The sequence below is a fragment of the Vulpes vulpes genome, chromosome 14, assembly GCF_048418805.1.
Source record: "Vulpes vulpes isolate BD-2025 chromosome 14, VulVul3, whole genome shotgun sequence".
In the NCBI taxonomy this organism is placed as follows: Eukaryota; Metazoa; Chordata; class Mammalia; order Carnivora; family Canidae; genus Vulpes; species Vulpes vulpes.
In genome coordinates this window covers 10,869,122-10,887,335 of record NC_132793.1, presented here as the reverse complement: position 1 = coordinate 10,887,335, position 18,214 = coordinate 10,869,122, and the positions used below count along the sequence as shown (strand labels likewise).

The window sequence follows — 18,214 nt, the reverse complement described above, 5'->3', positions numbered from 1 at the left end:
TAGGACTCTGGTTTTGAACGGGGTGGCAATGGGTCCAAGGAACATAATCACCTCCCCAACCCCTCTTTGCAGGTGCATGAGTGCAAGGGGGTGGTCACGTGACCCGATTCTGGTCAATGAGGAGTGACTGGAAATTTATCACGTGAAACTTTGGGAAAGCTCCCATGTTTTGATCAAAGGAGGGGACTCAGCTGGCACCCCTTGCCCCTTCCCTGCCCTCTCGCCCGGACTGAGCATACAATGCCAGACAGCGATGGAGCTCACTTGAGCTACACGTTTGAAAGTCACGTATCAACGTGGAAGACTGGGAAGCTGCTCATGGGTGATGTCCCTGAATGAGTCCCCCCTCCGGAACACCTCTTAGACAAGAAAAATGGCATCTCCTGCTGGCAAAGCCACTGTCACTTGTTATCTGCAGCCAGGGGCAACCCTAGACAGGCAGCAAACCTACCGTAGGTGTGTTGCTGGTGTTTTTTGTTTTGTTTTGTTTTTTGCAACTGAACTGTATTCAAGTCTTATTTGTATGGTTAGGATTTAAAAAAAACTGAAATATAGATCAAATATAGCCTATCTGGCTAGAGTCTGTGGCCCCTTGAAATTCCCTTTCGAAGAGTGTTTGCCGACTGGCTCAAGTCCTCCTGAGCCATGCAAAAATGCCGAGGGTACATGGAAGGGTACCGAGAGGCTGTCCCCTGACTGCCTGATGCAGAGGCTGGGGCGCCAACTTCACGGGGGGGGTGCGGAAGCTCCACTTTCCTGGTAATGGAGGAGGACTCCACATCTCTGACCTTGGAAGGGAGGCTCAGGGCTCAATCTGGCTAGTCCAACCTGGGCCGTTCCCACTTCGTAAGTGGACCCTGTGGCCCTCCCACCATGACATGCAACCCCCCAGGCAGTGGCCTGGCCACCTCTCTCACCTGTTTGTCCTCCTCTTCCCAGAAGCAGGGCTCCCTTTATCTCGGGCCAAAGTCCTCTGGGGAAGAGGATGGAATGTCACCTGTCATCATGGGGTCGATGAGTCATCTCCTACTGGCTGGAGGCCATAATCAGCCCAACCTCTCCCTTTTGCACCCTAGTCTCCCTTGTGGGTGGGGAAGGATGGGCCCAGCACCCTAAAATCATGTCCCTGACAGCCACCATCTGTGGGGTGCCGACTTGGAACCAAACCTTAAGAGATTAAGGACACAGCTTGGGACGTGGACCCCTGGGTTCAGTCTTGGCTCTAACATGTCGGAACCTGATGGCCTGGGAAGTCAGTTAACCCCTCCTGGTCCCCCTTCATGCTTTCGACAAATATTTATCCAGCAAGCACTCGGAACCAGACACGAAGTTGCCGAGAATGCCGCAGTGGACATCCCAGGGGCAATCCCGCCCTTGTGCAGCGCGGTGGGTGGAGACATTCAAAACTGGTAATGACAATGACGTTAACAAAACTTCAAATTCCACATGTCAGTTGGTGACGGATGGGGGGGGGGGAGGCAGGGGGCTGCACTACCAGGAGTGCTGGTAAAGGGGGCTTATTCATTAAAACCGAGTTGTCAGGGAAGCCTCTGGATACATTCACTTCTGAGCAAAGACCCGAAGGAGGTGAGAGAGGAGCCATGTAGTTATCTCTGGGGAGAGAATCTCAGGCAAAAGGGATAGCAAGTGCAAAGGCCCTGGGGCTGCAGCATGCCTGGTAAGTTCCAGGAGCAGGGAGGGAGCAGGCCAGTGTGGCTGGGGGGTAGGGGGTGGTCAGAGGGTCAAGGTGGGCGCCCAACCACACAGGACTTACAGACCACTGCCAGGACCTTGTCTTTTACTCCGGGTAACGTGGGAGCCACTAGGAGAGTGTTGAGCAGCAAAGAGACATGATCTGACTTCCTTTGGTTACAGAGAAAGGGCAGAATGGGGGAGATAGTTTGGAAGACACTGCCGTGCTCCACGTAAGCACTCGGTGACTCACACCTGGGTGGGGCTGCCTTCTGAAGGCTGATGGATGGGATGAAGGGGGGTGGGGGGTTAGAGACCGAGAGGAGTCGGGGAGGACACTAGGGTGTTTGGCTCGAGCCCCTGGAAAGATAGAGGTGGCGTTTTCTAGAGCAAGAAAGCTACAGAAAGGGCGGGTCGCGCGGGAGGGTAGGAAGTTCTGTTTCTCACCTGGAGGTCTGAGTTGCTGACGAGGCTGTTGAGCGGCAGCTGGATACTCCAGCTTGAGTTCAGGCGAGCCGTCCCGGCAGATGTATGTGTGGGGATTTTTGGCATGGGGATGATATTTAGACTCAGTTTCTTCATCTGTGAAATGGGGATTAAACAGCACATGGTTTGCAAGGCCACCGTGAGGCTTGCTGAGTATTGACAGACCCCCCACAGGGCGGAAAATGCAGGTCAATGTCGGCTCTAACAACTCCATCCTCGGCTCACTGCATCCTCCTGAGGTCATCATCATCGCCATCATCTTTGATTTTACAGATAAGGAATGAAAGCTCAGAGAGGCTAAGTGACTGCTCAGAGGTCACACAGCCAGCAAATGGCAGAGCGTAATCAGAGACTGTATTTAGAGTCCAGCTCTTGGGGCGCCTGGCTGGCTCAGTCAGTGGCCCATGTGACTCGTAATCTCAGGGTTGTGGGTTCGAGACCTACGTTGAGCATAGAGATTACTAAAAAAATAAACTTTAAAGTCCTGCTCTTGACTTTCCCCCCTGCTGCTTGTACTCCCAGTATCGGGCCCTTGGATCCTGAACTGCCCGGTCCAGGGGAGCTCCCAGGCAGGGGGGGAGGTAATCACAAGTGGAAATGCCTCCAGGACAGCTCAGGACCTGAGCCTGCCCCCACGAGGAGCCCTAACCAAGTAGGAGCATTAATGTGGCCACATAGCCTTCCAGTGAAAGGACTTGATCACCTGGGTGATTCAGCTCTGCCCCTCACTGGCTATGGGACTCATCCTCCTTGTGCCTTAGTTTCTCCAGTTGTGATATGACTCATCCTCCTTGTGCCTTAGTTTCTCCAGTTGTGATACAGGATAACAGAGGTTGTTGGGAGGACGGAATGGGTGGACCCATGAAAAGGAACATAGTGGGTGCCTAATAAATGCAGTCTGCTGATATCACTGTGGTTGCTCCAGCTCACTTTCCACTAAACAGGCATCCCCAGGGTGTCCCCAGAGGTGTCTGCAGTCACCTTCTGCCCCTTGCCCCGTGTTCCTGTCCCACCCTGGCTGCAGTGAGCTGGGTGTCTTTGGGTTTCTCGTCCTGAGCCTGCCTGCATGTCCCTCTGCCCCGAAAGTGGGGGGACGGTGGCATCTACCTGGCGCGGAGATTAACAGACACGGTGTTGGCAAAGGGTGTTGGATCGGTACTGCAATTGGCTCAAAGTAGGTGTTCGGTGTGTGTGGATGTTCACATCAGCCAGGAGCTCAGACGCCGTCGCCCTCAGGCTGGATGAAGGAGCCGTGGGGGCTCTGGCGGCCGAACGACACTCGGCCACAAAGGAATCCAACTGTGGACACTCGCGGCGGCAGCTGGCTGAGCCCCGCAGGCGTCCTGCCGCATGGAAGATGCCAGACACAAAGAGTGTGCGCAGCATGGTTCACTCTGTTGGAAACTCTGGCTGAGACAAAAAGACCCGGGGACAGTGGCACACAGGTGGGTGGGGTGACCCGGGGCTGCAGGTGACAACAGTCGCCAGGGAAGGAGCCTGGGGAAACCCGATCATGGAAGTGTGTGTATATTGCTTTAGGTGGCTTGATTCTCAAGTGCGTCTGTCTGAACTCACCGAACGGAACCCGTAAATGTCTATGTATTTTAGGGCATGTTTGTTATTTCCTGCTCTTTTAAAAAGTAAAAGAAGTGAGGTTATCATAAATGTATTATTATTTCTCGGACTGTTCCCTGGCCTTCAAGGGAACCGTTTCCCATTGGCCCCGTTTCCCTCCCTCCGGTCCTGGCAGAGGGGCCACCTGACATCACAGAGAGAGCCCTCTGTACCCAGGTACAAACCTGGCTCTGCCCCTTCCTTGCTGTCTGCTCCAGGAGGGTCACTGAAGCCTCAGTTTCTCCTTCTGTTGAATGGTGCCGGGCTCCATCCTGGTGCCTGGCTCGTGAGATCGTTGTGCAGACGGATGTGTGCTGCGAGGCCGTGGTTATTGGAGGCTCAGGACACGGAGCAAGTGAACCAAAGAACCCCCACACACAAGCCGGGGACGGGGTGGGGTGATTGAGAGTGGGGATCAAATCCTGCCCGGGGGCCAGTCCCCTCGCCTCTCTGTGCCTCATTTAGTGTACGGACAGCGAGGATGCTGACTGCGCCCAGCTGCAGGGCTGTTGCCAGGACTTGACGGATAAGCCCCGGCGATGCAGAGCAGCGCTTGGCACCCGACGAGTGCTCGATGGGATCAGTCATTGATGTCGCTGTTCTCGGGACGGAAGGGAAGGTGCTCACAAACCTTCGGGGGCTAATCAGAGAGCCTAGTCCTCCGAACTGTGGGCTAAGCCCGGGCCATGGGGCCCCCGCGGGTGAAGGGGCGGGCAGCCCAGCCGCAGCGGGTCCTCAGCGCTGCGCCACCCCAGGGCTCCTCCGGTTGGCCCCCGTGGCTGGGAAAGATTGCTTCCTTCCTCTGTTCTGGGTGCCAGGCAGGCCCAGAAACCGCCTGATGTCAGCAGGGCGGCCTGCCCTCTGATGGGGAGGAAGTGGGCGGGTGCCCTGGGCACAGATGAGCAGGGCAGACGTGCCCCGAGGCAGCACAGTCAGGGCTGATGTGGGCATCACACACCCGCTGCTTACGGAGCTGGCCCTGACCCGGTTTGCCCATGCTCGGAGGCTTCCTGGCTGTGCGGGGCCAGAGTGGACAGATCCAGGGTGGACTGGGCTCAGGGCATGCGATCTGTCCCCACTCCTCAAACTACAGCTGGGGACTGGCTCCCTGGGCCTCCACCCATAGGAAGGGCTGGTGCTGTGTGTGTCCCAGGGGCCGTGGCTGGGGATGTCTGGGGGGTCCCAGACTGTGCATGCGCATGGGAGTGGCTATGTGCCTAGGAACGTGTGAGAGTGGGAATGCACAGCTTTGAGAAGGCGAGTGAGTGTGTGTGTGTGTTCACATGGGTCTGGGTGTGAGTAGGCATCTGTGTGCTGTGTGTACAAATGTGTTTGTGCATGTGAGCGTGTGCTTCTGTGAATAACAAAATGAGTATGTTTAATTGCATGCGTGTGTGTGTGTGTGTGTGTATGTGTGTCCCAGGGTCTGGACCTCCAGGTCCAGTGTGTCTGAGTGTGTGTGAGAGCACTGAGTGTGTGTGTGTGTGTGTGTGTACTCTCGCAACATGCTCTCCAGGGAACCCCTTCTGCATGTAGAGCTTTGCTCTACCGCTTGAGTGTTCATAGATGGGGCGGGGTCAGCGGATCGATGCATTTTGAATCTTATCTGAAGTGGCCACAGAGCTCCTGGGGGGAGGAGGAGGAGATACAATCTTCACATGGAGCTCTGGCCACTCAGCACAAATGTCAGCTGCAAATACCTGGGTCAGGAGAACCAGCCCTGATTACTAACTTCTCATCCCACCGGCAGCCTCCACGAAGCGCTTGACCTGGGGCCCACTTTAGGGCAGCCTCCGAACCAAAGCAGCACATGCGTGGCCTTTTTCTCAGCCAGTAATCATAGCAAAAGTTCATTCATTCATTCACCAGTATTCCTTGAGCACCTACAGTGTTCCAGGCACGGTTCCTGGCGCTGGGGGCATAGCAGCATAGAAGATGAACAACAACAAAAAAATGCCTTTGCTGGTGGTGCTAATATCTTGAGGACCAAGCAGACCATAAAATAAGTGAACAGCAGATGGAGAGGGTTGATTGGTAGTATGTGCTATAGATAAAAATAAAACAAGAGAGGTAGAGAACACCAGATGGGTTTGCTGTTTTTAAAGGTTGGTCAGCTAAGACGTCGATGGGAAGATGACATCTGAGCAAAGACTTTGAAGGAGTTGAGAGGTGAGCCGTGTGGATGTCTTGGGGAAGAGGATTCCAAGCAGAGGGCATAGCAAGTGCAAAGGCCCTGGGGTGGGCACATACATGATTTATTCAAGGAGGAAGAAAGAGGCCAGGGTGGATTTACTGGTGTGTGTGTGTGTGTGTGTGTGTGTGTGTGTCTGATTATAAAAGCAAAGAGTGCTCATGGAAAGATCAAAAAATAGAGAATGTATAAAGGAGAAATGAAAATCCATAGTAACTGGAGAGAGGAGGGGGGAGATGGAATAAGGATCAGGGGTGTCTGTTGTAGAGTTTACTCAATAATCAAAGCGATTTTCTGCTTTGACAAGGTAACATCAAAATGGTGCAGCTGTGTCCAAATCTCTCATCCACAGCAGAATCCCAGCTCTGCGGCTCTCACGCCAGCCCTGAGCCCGTCTGTGCACATAGTAGGTGCTTGCTCAAGGGAGTCTCTGCCTTCCTGTCCTCCCAGTTCCCCGAGGCCTGAAGGGGGGTCGGGTAGATGGGTGCAAACCCCCCGATGTAGAAGCTGAGCCCCCCCAGTTCCTGCTGACCGCCAGCCCGGCCCCCCGTGGCCCCAGCATGACAGCATTGCCTCTTCCTCCTCCTGCTTTTACGAGCTGTGAAGGAGGCTTGTCCCGCATTGCACAATTGCTCCTTAATTGTCATTTCCTCTCAGTTATGAATTATGTCATGGATACGGCCACTCACGTTATTAAACTTCCACCGAGGCCTTATCATCTGGACCCCGGCCAGCAACCCGGCCTGACCTACTTTCCCATCGGATTTCAAAACCGCCTCCCTCATCCTCTTGTTGGACTTCTCCTAAGGAGAGTTCGCCGTGCCCAAAAACTTGCCGCTAAAAATAAAAACTAGAACGGGGCAGGGCTGGGCGGGGCGGGGGTGGGGGGGCAGGGGGGCACAGCTGGCCCCATGAAGGCCTGAGGCTGAGAGCAGCCCCCTCCGCTGCGGCCAAGCTCCTCCCTGCCAGAGGTTTCCTCAGGCAGCCTGTCCTTGGGACACATGGAACAGGCTGTGACACAGGCCACAGTCAAGGGTCCCCTGGCCTATTGGATGTGAACTCCTTGTTCCTCAGTCATCTGCAGGAGGGCTGACTTTAGAGTCAGGTGATCTGGGTTCGAATCATGATTCTGCTGCTGACCAACTCATTTGTTCATTCATCCCACGTGTATATGGAGTATCTCCTGCATGCTCGGCACTGCAGCCGGCACTGGAGAGATATCCGAGGATGACGCAGGCACAGTCCTGACCCTCAAAGAGTTTCTAAGCCAGTGGACAGAGATGGGCATGAAATAGTCACTTTTGTAATAAGAGCCACCAAGGAGACAAGACAATGTGGTGCGCTGGATGGTGATGGAACAGCATTAACTAAGATGGTCAGGGAGGTCTTTCTGAGGAGGGGAGGTCACTTAAGCCAAGACCCCATGGATGAGAAAAACCACATCTGCAAAGCAGTTCTGGGTGGGGTGGGGAGGCCAGGGAGTGGCCCGGTTGGTGGAATGTAGGGGGACACTTGGTCTCAGTCTCATTCAAGGGCAAGTTGGCACTTGAGAGTGAGTGCCTCCCTAATTTTTTCACCCTGGGCATCTCACTTGTCTCCACCTGGGCCTGGACCTGCCAGTAAGGAAAAGAATCCAAGGAGGGGAACACAGCAAGTACAAAGGCCCTGTGGTTGGGAATGCCACTGGTGTGACAGGGCAGAGAGAGCCAGGGGAAGCGTCGGGGGTGAGAATGGTGTTGTAAAGCAGCTGGGGGGCAGATCACAGAGGGCCTCGGAGGCCATGGTGAGGATTTGGTGAGAGACAGGGCTATATCATGAGGGTAGAGCCACTGGCACTTGAGGGTGAATTGATATTTTCAGAGGAGGTGGGGGGGAATCAGGACCCACCCCTGGTGCTGGCTGGTGATTCCCTGACTGACCTCCAGGAGACTGGCAAGAGCTTCATCCCCCCAAGTCTTTCTTTCTTCATCTGGGAAGCAAGGATAATAATACCAAGGTCCCCAGACGCCCTATCAACCTTAGCTCAGAGACTGGCACGCAGTAAACACCCTGCTGACGGCCCGGCCAGGCTCAGCCATTTACCTGGAATCACCTGGCAAGTTGGTGGCCCAGCCCAAACTAGAACCCAGACCCTGCACTGCGGGGCGTGCCACAGCAGGCAGGGCTGGGCCTTGGCACAGGACTCTCTAGAAACACAACCTCCCAGCCAAACAGGCCTTGGTGGCAGAGGCCCATTTTTGTTCTTTCTGAATTGTCCTTATGCGTGGGGCTGTTTATCTAACTTGGCTGAAGTTTGAGGCCTGGGCCTGTAAACATATCTTTTTAATTATTATACAAATGGGACATGTTCATGGAATAAAAATCTGAAAATGCTAATAAGCAAAAAAAAAAAAAAAAAAAGGCAAAAAAAAAAAAAAAAAAAAAGCCAGACACAGAGAGAGAGAGAGAGAAAAACCAAGCATCTAAAATAACACATATACACCAAGATGCACGAATAAGGACGTAAGGACCCTCACTGTGGGGTTTTGGACACATCAAACGCCTAGAAGCAACCTGAACGCCCAAGTAGAGGAGTCTGTGTAGCCTGATAAATGAAATAGTGTTCTGGTATCATGCAACCATTGAAGTGAATGAAGCAGATCTCTGAGCAATGATTTGGAAAAACCACCACGGTGTAATGTTAACTGAGAAAAACAAGATGCAAACAGTGATTATAGAACACTCCAGTGTGCGCGTGTGTGCATGTGTGTTTTAAAGAGAGAGGGGGTGACACATGTGCACGTTTGCTCCGAGACCTTAGACCATCTGGGGGGAGGCCCTGGTCGCCGTGGCTGTGCAGGCAGGACCTGCAAGTGAGAGATGGGAGGGAGGGGACTCTCTGCTCCCTGTCCTCGTGCACCGTTGGAAAGCTTTTGGTTTTCTTTCGCGTACTCATGCCTGTCTTCTGCAAAAACGTTTGAGCGATGTTTGCCAAATCAGAGACTCCCCTCTTTGCGGCAGCATTTTCCAAAGGCCTTGGTATTGCCTCAGCTGGTGTTTCCTAAAAGCCTCCCAGTGAGCCCAGGATTGCAGCGAGGTGCCTGGGGGCCCTGGGGCCTGGGGAGGAGGCTGCAGGCCTCCTGACCCGCCTCACTCTGAGCAGTTTCTCTTTTATCTTTTTTATGGGTTGGACAACAAGTCAAGGTTCGGCTGTAAAAGGGTTTTACCTACTTTGAAATGGAATATTTGCAAAGCTTTGATCCTGAGTAATCCCATTCCACTGATGAGAAGACAGGGGCCCAGAAAGGAGAAAGACAAGACAGTCCCACAGTCAGGCAGACGTAGCTCTGGCCGAGAGCCTCCGGTGATAAATCTGCCTCCTGGAACCTTAGCCTCCCTCTTTGAAACCAAAAATCCAACCACCTCCATTAGTCAGAACTCCTATGGATAGCTAAAGTGGAAGTAGATCTGTGTCCTTAGTCCTTTTGACCCCAGCAGAAAGATCCTGGGAAATCATACTGCCTCTCTCTCCTCATCTGATTTTCCAGGGAGAATAAGAATGCCCGCCACCCCCCCCCCCCCCCGCCCCACCGCACCTCCCATTTCACCCAAGTCCAAGAGCAGCTGTATCAGAAGTTAACTCTCTGCAAAACTCAGGTATTCATTAAAGATGCATTCAAATGCAATACAGGAAAGCCCAGTGCAAACTGGCCTCATCACTAGGAAAATGCACCTTCTGGTAGGGTGAGAAACCCAGAGGCGGTGTTGGGGGGCGGGCCACCGGGCGTGCATTCAGCTGCAAGTAACACCAAACCTGACAAATTGGGGGTTCCTATTGTCTCCTGTGACTAGAAATCCAGGGGTAAGCACTCAGGGCTGATAGGGTGACTTGGTGATGCCCCCGGGGGTCCAGGTTCTTTCCTACTTTCTGCCTGGCCATCTAGAACGTGTGGCTTTTGTCTTCATGGTTGGTTATGATTGCAAGATAGCCATGCCATCTCCAGCTGATATGTGCATGACAGGCAGGACGAGGGGGCAAGGGGTGAGCAGCTTGGTCTCTCTTTTAAAAGCTTTTGTAGGAACCCCTCTTGGCAAATTTGGCTTAATTTTGTTGTTCATACCTGGATCACTTGGTGACCCCCACCTAGCTCTAGAGGGAGTCTAGAAGAGGGCATGCTTTCAGTAGACCCACTGCCACCCCCAGATACAATCAGGGTTCTGTAAACAAAGACAAAAGGAAAGCGGGTATTGAGCGGGCACCAAACGGTGTCGGCCACCAGTAGGGCGAGGCTTGTTAGTACAGTGACTCAAAGACGTTATCAGGGACATGTGCTTGCTCTCTTTTTCTATGATACCATCAGTAGCATGTGGGCTTCTGTCCTTGATTTATCTCATCGGGCTGGGGAGGGGGACCTTGAAGACAAATATTCTCTTGAATATGGAGGGAGCCAAGGGAGCCAAAAGAGAAGCCCATCCCTGGCCCACCCCTGTATCCAGGCCTCTTGGTGTGAGCCCACGTGGTCCCTCCCACAGAGGGCTGGAGCATATTTCCTCCCCCTCGACTTGAGGTCAGCCACGTGACTTGCTTTGGCCAATTGAATGAGATGAAAGTGACAGTGTGTCAGTTGGAGACCTGGCTTTAAGAGAGCTTGCATGCTCCCACCCCGCTCCTATGCCTCTGCCACTGCTGTCACCAGACACATCTGCTATGGCCCACGGGTTGTGGTAGAAGGTGAGAGACGTGTGAAGCACAGCAGAGCCACCCCAGCCAGGCCAGCCCAGGTCAGCTGACCTCCAGGATCTGTGAGTGGATCCGGCTCAGATCGGCAGAGCTGCCTGGCCAACCCCTCACGGGGTTAGCTGACCCGCAGCAGTTCCATATTCAAGAGAATACATGGTTAGGGGTGGTTTGTTACGCAGCATTACTGTAGCCGTAGGTGATGGATACATGTAGTGAGACTGGAGATGAGACTGGCGGCAGATGAGGAGAGAACAGGACCAGAGAGAAGAGTCCTGGTTGACAGTGGTTTGGCCGATGTTGCTGAGTCCTCGAGCCCTGTCAGCTCTTCTCCTGGCTGAGAGAACCTGCTTTTATTTGAGGGACCGTCCACCTGTGTGCTCAAGGAAGGGGCTCCCACCCCAGCCTCAGGAGATCAGCCCGGGCTCGGGATGGAAGCCCTGAGTAGAGGAGGGACGTTGGGAGTCCCTCAGAGTTCCAACCCCACCTCTGCTCCTTCTCTGCACACCGTCTCTGACTCAGGACCATTGTTGAGTCTTCAGTCCCCACCTTTGCACTGAGAACCTCCAAATCTGTACCTCCACCCCTGGCCTCTCCGCTGAGCACCCCCTCCCAAATTGGACACCTTCCCTTGGACACCTCACAGCACCCCCAACCCTTTGTCCCCCTCTGACCCTGAGACCTGTGACCTCAAGTACACCCCCAGATTCCTCCTTCTTTGTTTCCAATCTCATGCATTCCCATCCTGGCCATTGCTCAGTCCAGAAACGTGGACGTCAGCTAATCTTCTTGTCACCACGCTCCCCTGCACGCTGCTGTTGGTACTTCTAGTGACCATTTGCTGTGCGCTTACCACACAACAAGTGTGGGGCTGAGCCTCACATGCAAAGCATCTGGTTTAATCCCCGAGATGTCCCTACCAGGAAGGCGCTGATATTAAGTCGTCTGTATTCCCCACGACATATCTGGTGGCCCACCCACAGTGCATGCCTCACACTCAGGGCATGTGGCCTTTCTCAGAAGCTGCAGTGGTCATTCCCACCACACTGATCATGCAAGTCCCCCATTTAAAAGTCCTTTATGATTCTCATATGACCTGAGCTAAACCCTTTGGTGTGAAGTGGTTGGCCCCAAGATTCTTACATTGGTTCACACCAAAAAAAAAAAAAAAAAAAAAAAGTAATTATGGAGGTCACTCAATGTCTAGGCGGTCTCCAGGCACCAGAGAAATACAAAAGTCCTCGGGATTAGGCTCAATGATAATAAAGAATAAATATCTAACACGTTGGGCAGTAAGAAAGAGCAATGAAGGAAAATTAGGCAGGATGAGAAAACAGTTATTTTGAGAAAGACACTTGTGATGGGGGTTAGGGATGGCCTCTCTGATAAGAGGTATTGCAGTGAAGGAAGTAAGAAGGCAGCAAGTGCAAAGGCCCTGAGGCAAAGGGGCTTGGCGGAGGCCAGTGCAATGTGCGGGAGAGATGAAGGAGGAGAGGGCAGAGCAAGGGAGGGGGAGCCCAGGCACACACAGGCCTGGGAGGCCACAGGAAGGACTTGGCTTTGATCCTGAGTGAAGAGGGAACCATGGGAGGGTTTTGAGCTGAAGAGGGAAGTGACCCGACTCGGGCTTTCACAGGATCCCTCTGGCTGTGTGTGGATAACAGTTTGCACGGGGGCCTGGGGTGGAAGCAGGAAGCAGAGTTTTGTAGGCCTGATGACACTTAGGTCAGATTGGGGACTCAGGTGTGCGAGTGCCATTCTCAAATGGCACAGGAAAACCAGACAGGATTTTCGGGTTAACTCAGAATCTGCCAGAAGAGGAACATTAGCAGCATGCCTGAGCCCCGGGGCCCCCAGGCCACCAGCCTTTTCTGCAGCATCCTCAGGACACGCTGGATGTTGGGGGTGCCCCCGGGCTGCCCCTGTGCCCACCACCTGGCCGTCGCAGACAGCGCCAGGCACCGCACGGAGGCTCAGCGCACACCGTGTGGCCCGGTGACCAAGCTCCGGCCAAAGATGCTGACGACCATGAACCGGAGGACCTACCCTGCCACTCCCGATTCTGCACAGACAAGCCCTGAGTCATGTCCCACAGCACCAGGCTCCCTTATCTCGCTGCACAATCCTTCAAAGAATAACACGCGTATTTGCGTCTGCGGTTTGGGTTCCCAAAACCTGTGACATCAGATAAGTGCGATGTTCACAAAAATGAACAACATCGAGGAGAGGCAAAAAGAAAAAAAAAAAAGAAAAGAAAAAAAGAAAAACAACCACCGAACAGAAGCCCCTGGTTTTGGTCTCGATTTCCTTTCTGGGGAGGAAGGGGCAATGTCTGGTTGAGGTTTCGGTGCGGAGCCAGGGGGCCGGGGATTGACATGCTGTCCCCTCCTGAGCCGGGTCACATCTCAGCCTTCCACGCTAGGGGGTCTCTGAGTCTTACCCTCTCCCCCTGCAGAGCGCAAGCGATAGTCCCCACCTCGCAGAGCTGCCACTAAAAAGTGATTTTTAAAAATACCAATAATGGCTAGTCTTTGGATCAGTAGCATGTGCCATAGGCCACTTTCTCAGGGGCACCGTCACCACCCGCCCCCACCCCCGGGGGTACTTAGGAAGATCTCTGGTTTATAGACAGAGAAACCGAGGCTCCAAGTGGGAAAAAGAAGGTGGTTCTAGAACATGACAAGGCCACTTTTGTTTTTCTAGAAAGTGTAAATATGTAAAATAGAAATTAAGTACATTTAAAAAAAAAATCCTGGAGATGTAAAAATATAGTTCGGTAAAAAACTTGGCAGGATAGACCCCTAAATGTCAGAGTGGTTTTCCTGGGTGTCACAGCTGCCACGGAGGCAGTGATCCACAGCTGCTTCTTTTCCATCATTCAGGTCTTAGCAAAATGTCACCTCTGCTGAGAGGTGTCTGCAGGCCCCTGCCTACAGTGGTCCTCTGGTGTCTCTGGATCCCATGACCTTACTTTGCCTCTTCATGCATTTGTCATCACTGCGATGGGCCTCACTTAACTTTTTGTGGCTCTGGGTTTCTCACCTGTGTTCCCTGCTAGCCCAGAAGACCCACAAAGCAGGAGCCAGACCCACATGCCCCATCCACAGCTCCTTGGGCAGTTGGCCTTGAGACAGATTCTCTGATCAATGGACTATATTTTCTATAGTATTTTTAATTTGCCTTTTTTTAAAAAAAGATATTATTTATTTATTTGAGAGAGAAAGAGAGCCAGAGAGATCACAGATGGAGAGAAAGACGGAAAAGCAGACTCTCCACTGAGCAGGAAGCCTGACTCGGGGCTCAACCCCAGCCAGGACCCTGGGATCATGACCTGAGCCGAAGGCAGATGCTTAACCGACTGAGCCACCCAAGCTCCCCTAAATTTGCTTAAAAAAAAAAAAAAAAGAAACCTGGGCTAGGTTCAATTAGTTATTTTAAGCGGTTGGTCAAAAATGAGCCAGGGGAGCCTCCACGGGCTTATCTGGCTGTGAGTGAAGGAAGCGAATGCCTTGCCTTTCCCCAGAGTAGGTCAGGCGGTGAGCATCGCAGCCTTTCTCAGCCCAGGCTGCCCAGAGTTGCCTGGCCCTGGAGATCTCTCTGCCTGGGACAGGGTTATCTCAGCGTGCTGAGTCTCCCACGTGGGGCGAGGCCTCCCTGAATCTCAGGGGGGCAACAGGGAGCCCCCCAGGCCAAACGCAGCCCACGGGAGGCGTTCCTTGGCCCCGTGCAGCTCCAACAGCTTGGAATTTTGCCATCATTTGAAAATCAACTTTGGACGAAAACTAAAGCATCATCCCCAGGGGTACAAAATAAGATGAGAATATGGAAGACGGGACGACTCCATGTCCTTACAACGACAAATGTGCCAACATATACAAACTTAATGCAGTTTCAAGGAGTGGTCCAAGGGGTCGTTTCATTGGATAAACTCATGTTGGGGCTTACAAAGAAAAGTATGAAATAGAAGAATGGTGAGAAGGACTATGTGGCAAAGGTGGTATTTTGACTCGCTGGGAAATAGAAGATTTAATCCAGGATGCCAGCATAGTACAGTTATCAATTTATCTTATTTATTACTATAGTAAAACAAAATCTTGTCTTACAGGGGATTTTAAAAATCCAGAGATTTCCCAGGAAACATCTGGAGTTCTGACCTGCCTGAAAACTCACTGGTAACAGCAGGCCCTCATTTTCCTGAGATAGCCACAGGCTGGTGCAGATTCGAAAGTCAGGGGCTTTCTGATTCACCTGAGTCCCCACCGCTCCCTACTGTCTCCCACCTGGCCGCCTTCAGTCATCTGTGTGTCTTGCCCGGGCACCGAGGTCATTGGATTTTGTAGCACCTACGCCCGGGCCTGGGCACAGCAGCGAGGTTCAGGGCACATTTGAAGCTGGATGTCTGCTGTTAGCTACCTTTGCACTGGCCTTTCTAGGCGGAAATACAAACCTGGAGGAGGAATGTGGCTTAAGGAGGGGTGAAGAGTGTGGAGCTGAGAGTCAGGGAGGCTTGAGCCACCTCTGAAGAGCGGCTCCAGTGCTTCTGTTTCATCCTCTGCCAGTGGGGATCGTAAGAGCCGTCACTCATCGTTTGCACCATCTGTGCCATTGTTCTGACGACAGGCTCGGCCCAGGGCTCTGTGCAAAGCCGCGCCAGGGAAACCTTCTCGACTTTGGGGTTCTTGGTTCTCAGCCTCATGAGGGAGAGAAGGTGGGCAGAGCAGAGGATTCGCTTTCATCTCCTTGCGCCAAAAAGGAGGAAATAAACAAACAGACCCTGGCCTCCTTTGATTCCACCGTCTGCTAGAAGAACTCTGGAGCTGATAAGAACCGGCCAAATTGGAATTGGGCAACTGCCCCACCTCCTGTCAGCCTTTCCCTAGGCCTTTGGAATCGGGGACCCCAAAGCCTGCTCCTATTCCAGGCATCTGCTTCAGTTCCCATCTCGCCTTCCCCAACAGGGGAGACCCTGTGAGAGAGGAAGTGGACAAGATTTCCCCACCACGGAACCCCGCTTATGGGATGAGAGAAGATGCTTGGGAAGGGACCCCAAACACGTTAGCAGCCAGGCCCCCCCGGTCCCGGGAAGGAGCCCTCCAACTGGGGACGACTGAAAACTGCAATTCCCTGGCATTCACCCTGGCAGAGAAGTGGTGGAAGGGGGTGAAGCCATTGGTGAAGAGCAGGAGCTTCCCCCCACCCGGTGGCTGGCGGAGAGGAGTCACATGGCCCAGGGATTCCCAGGGTGGCTCTCAACCCGTCCTACTTATGCTTGTGTGACTCTGGGCAAGTGGCTTCCCCCCATCCAGCCTCAGTTCCCCGATGTGTCCTAGCCCCCGCCCCACAGGATTGCTAAGGGTTAGACGAGCCCGTGTCTGTCAGGTGCCTGGCGCACAGTGGGTCCAGCTTTTGGGCACTGTTATTTTAAATGGCTCAGAGAGTCCCTGCCGGGCCTCAGGTGGAGAGGTTGAAGGAGGACCAGTTGTTTGAAATCTCTACAGGCACCAAGGGCCTTTGGTCAACAAGGTCGGGACTTGGCACCTGTTTGAAGTTGGAAAGAGGCACGTGGAGAACAAAGTTTAGCAGACAAACAGAGGCCACTTCCTCCATGTGACCCGCAAGGTTGCCCCGGCCACTGACCCCAAGAGCTTCCCCGGGCCTGATAAGGAGCTGAGGGCTCAGGCACAGGGGCCGAGAGAACAGTTTCTGGGGCAGAGGCTCCTTCCCACTTCCATTCCTCCCTTATCCAATTCCTCCCATGACCTGTGTGTCCTGGCCACAGCGTCTCCACCTGTAAAATGGGGGCCAGGGTGACACCGGCTTCACAGGCTTTGAGGATAGGATATGTGACATTCAGTTGGTGCTCAATGAATGAGCCCAAGTCTTTCGTTGGCCTCACACCACGGACAAGGCAGGTCGAGCTGGGGTCGGTGGAAGGACTGAATGGTTTTGAGATCCTCCTTAGGAAACCCCAGGTTCAATTCCACAGCAGTGGCCCAGCCATGGCCACGGGAGGCAGGTGCTCACTCTGCTTTGCACACCTGGCCTGTGCCAGCATATGTGAACCCGGACACCCTGTGTGATGCACTGAGAGGCCAGATGACCTGTCCCAGGCCACACAGCCCCCCCCCCCCCCACTGCCCCGACTGCCTGGAGTCACAGCGGGAGGTGGAGCTCAACTCATCTGGCTTCCGTCTGCCCCTGCTCTGTCCCCCTGGCTTTGCCAAAGCCCGCAGTCCCTTTCTTCACTACCCTCCATCCCGCTTCCCCCACCCAGCCAAGCTGGCAGGGAGCTCCTTCTGGCTCCTCCACGCATGTTCTAGCATCAACTCCTCTCAGCGAGGACACACCTCCCCTCTCCCTGGCAGGCCTCAGGTCAGGTATTCACAGCCTATGGGCCTCATCCGGCCTCAGACATGCTCCGTGTGACCTCACACACAGTGTGTGTATGTACATGGGACCAGGGTTACTTCCTCCCCCTCATAATTTTGTATCATTTGCTAACACTTAAAATTGGAGATGTTACATAAAAACCAGGATTTCCAGATTCTTTTGGAAAGTCGGCAGCTCTGGCCTACTCTAGCTCCTTTGGCACCAATGAGCTGGAATAGTGTTCTGGGTCCCCCCAGTCCCCGGGCTCCAGGCTGGCCCACCTCATCATCTCTGGGCCTGCCCTTTCTGCCCAGGAACCTTCTCCCATAAAGGCCCCAGGCTCACTTCAGAGCTGAGCAGGGTACCCACCCTCCCAACCACCCCTCCCGACCACCACGTTGCATCTCTTCTGCCCATTCTTGGTCCTGCAGCCTGGAGTGCTCTCAGGCAAAGCCAGGAAAGGCTAGGTTCAAGGTTCAGGGTAGGTGGAATGATGGGTCCCTGAAGATGTCCACGGCCTAATCCCCAGAGCCCAAGAACCTGTGATCTGACACAGCAAAGGGGACTTTGCAGATGGGATAAAATTAAGAGTCTCGGGATGGGGAGACTAAACCGGGTTATCCCATAGGGCCAATGTCATCACAGGGTCCTTCTAAGAGGGAGGCATGAGGGTCTGAGTCAGAGAAGATGTGATGATGGAACAGAGGTCAGAGCCAAGGAATGTGGGTGGCATCCGGGAGCTGGAGCAGGCAAGGAGCACAGCCTCCAGAAGGAACACAGCCCTGCTGACACCTGGATTTTAGCCGCGTGAGACCCAGCTTGACCTCTGACCTCCAGAACTCTAAGAGGATACATTTGTGTTGTTTTAAGCCACTGAGTTTCACATAGTTTGTTGTCGTCCCAATGGGACACATAACCGGGTTTGAATCCTGGTGTGGCCACTTAACTGGCAGGGTGCCCCTGGGTGCGCGAGCCCGGGGTTTCCCATCTGGAGAGGGGTAACAAGGGAGCTTGCTCCCAAGTCGATGATGCAGGTAAAGCACAGAGTGTACCCTGACGGCTGTCGAGGCGGTTCCACTCCTAGCATCACCCGGACGTCCACGCTCTTAACCTCCCGGGGAAGCCGCCTGCTGAGCGAAGAGGCC

General features: G+C 53.6%; 1 long non-coding RNA gene across 1 annotated transcript; it reads left to right on the top strand.

Moving 5' to 3' along the window:
• The first annotated feature begins 1,078 nt into the window (after nt 1-1,078).
• On the top strand, nt 1,079-17,230 carry LOC140595284 (uncharacterized). The gene is made up of 2 exons (XR_011996783.1): nt 1,079-1,409; nt 14,806-17,230. It is a non-coding gene; the product is annotated as an uncharacterized lncRNA (long non-coding RNA).
• Nucleotides 17,231-18,214: the final 984 nt, after the last annotated feature.